Source organism: Channa argus, unplaced genomic scaffold (assembly GCF_033026475.1).
Source record: "Channa argus isolate prfri unplaced genomic scaffold, Channa argus male v1.0 Contig036, whole genome shotgun sequence".
Taxonomy (NCBI): domain Eukaryota; kingdom Metazoa; phylum Chordata; class Actinopteri; order Anabantiformes; family Channidae; genus Channa; species Channa argus.
Window position 1 is genome coordinate 305001 of NW_027125255.1, and position 2500 is coordinate 307500.

Consider the following 2500-nt stretch of genomic DNA (forward strand, 5'->3'; position numbering starts at 1 on the left):
AGGCTTAGGGCGGGCCGGCTAAAGCGCTCAAATCCCGGGCACCGCAGCCCGGCTATGGGGCCTAAGACTGTGACCTCGGCAAAAGCTCCAGGGGCCCCTTGCTCATGCTCCTGGGCTGATTAAGAGCTCCAGTGTCTGGGTCAATTCTCCCCTGCCCAGGCTCATGCTCCGCAGCCTGGGTAAAAACATCCAGGGCCTGGGTTAATTCTCCCCAGCCCAGCCTTATGCTCCCTATCCTGGTTAAAACATCCAGGGCCTGGGTCAATTCTCCACAGCCCAGGCTCACGCTCCACAGCCTGAATAAAAGCTCCAGGGCCTGGGTCAATACTCCCCTGCCCAGGCTCACGCTCCACAGCCTGGGTGAAAGCTCCAGGGCCCTGACCCACACTCCCCTGCCCAGGCTCATGCTCCCCACCCTGGGTAAAAAAATATCCAGGGCCTGGGTCAAAGCTCCAGGGCCTGGGTCATTTCTCCCCAGCCCAGGCTCACGCTCCACAGCCTGAATGAAAGCTCCAGGGCCTGGGTTAATTCTCCCCTGCCCAGGCTCACGCTCCACAGCCTGGGTGAAAGCTCCAGGGCCCTGACCCACACTCCCCTGCCCAGGCTCATGCTGCCTAGCCTGGGTAAAAACATCCAGGGCCTGGGTTAATTCTCCCCTGCCCAGGCTCATGCTCCACAGCCTGGGTAAAAACATCCAGGGCCTGGGTTAATTCTCCCCTGCCCAGGCTCATGCTCCACAGCCTGGGTAAAAACATCCAGGGTCTGGGTTAATTCTCCCCTGCCCAGGCTCATGCTCCACAGCCTGGGTAAAAACATCCAGGGTTAGGGTTAGGGTTAATTCTCCCCTGCCCAGCCTTATGCTCCCTAGCCTGGGTAAAAACATCCAGGGCCTGGGTTAATTCTCCCCTGCCCAGGCTCATGCTCCACAGCCTGGGTAAAAACATCCAGGGCCTGGTTTAACACTCCCCTGCCCAGCCTTATGCTCCCTAGCCTGGGTAAAAACATCCAGGGTTAGGGTTAGGGTTAACTGCCCTGCCCAGGCTCATGCTCCCTAGCCTGGGTAAAAACGTCCAGGGTTAGGGTTAGGGTTAATTCTCCCCTGCCTAGGCTCACGCTCCACAGCCTGGGTAAAAACATCCAGGGCCTGGGTTAATTCTCCCCTGCCCAGGCTCATGCTCCACAGCCTGGGTAAAAACATCCAGGGCCTGGGTTAACACTCCCCTGCCCAGCCTTATGCTCCCTAGCCTGGGTAAAAACATCCAGGGCCTGGGTTAATTCTCCCCTGCCCAGGCTCATGCTCCACAGCCTGGGTAAAAACATCCAGGGTTAGGGTTAGGGTTAATTCTCCCCTGCCCAGGCTCATGCTCCACAGCCTGGGTAAAAACATCCAGGGCCTGGGTTAATTCTCCCCTGCCCAGGCTCATGCTCCACAGCCTGGGTAAAAACATCCAGGGCCTGGGTTAATTCTCCCCTGCCCAGGCTCACGCTCCACAGCCTGGGTGAAAGCTCCAGGGCCCTGACCCACACTCCCCTGCCCAGGCTCATGCTCCCCAACTTGGGTAAAAAAATATCCAGGGCCTGGGTCAAAGCTCCAGGGCCTGGGTCATTTCTCCCCAGCCCAGGCTCACGCTCCACAGCCTGAATGAAAGCTCCAGGGCCTGGTTTAATTCTCCCCTGCCCAGGCTCACGCTCCACAGCCTGGGTGAAAGCTCCAGGGCCCTGACCCACACTCCCCTGCCCAGGCTCATGCTGCCTAGCCTGGGTAAAAACATCCAGGGCCTGGGTTAATTCTCCCCTGCCCAGGCTCATGCTCCACAGCCTGGGTAAAAGCTCCAGGGCTAGGGTGAACTGCCCTGCCCAGGCTCATGCTCCCTAGCCTGGGTAAAAACATCCAGGGTTAGGGTTAGGGTTAACTGCCCTGCCCAGGCTCATGCTCCACAGCCTGGGTAAAAACATCCAGGGCCTGGGTTAATTCTCCCCTGCCCAGGCTCATGCTCCACAGCCTGGGTAAAACATCCAGGGCCTGGGTCAATTCTCCCCTGCCCAGGCTCATGCTCCACAGCCTGGGTAAAAACATCCAGGGTTAGGGTTAGGGTTAATTCTCCCCTGCCCAGGCTCATGCTCCACAGCCTGGGTAAAAACATCCAGGGCCTGGGTTAATTCTCCCCTGCCCAGGCTCATGCTCCACAGCCTGGGTAAAAACATCCAGGGCCTGGTTTAACACTCCCCTGCCCAGGCTCATGCTCCACAGCCTGGGTAAAAACATCCAGGGTCTGGGTTAATTCTCCCCTGCCCAGGCTCATGCTCCACAGCCTGGGTAAAAACATCCAGGGTCTGGGTTATTTCTCCCCTGCCCAGGCTCATGCTCCACAGCCTGGGTAAAAACATCCAGGGCCTGGTTTAACACTCCCCTGCCCAGCCTTATGCTCCCTAGCCTGGGTAAAAACATCCAGGGCCTGGGTTAATTCTCCCCTGCCCAGGCTCATGCTCCACAGCCTGG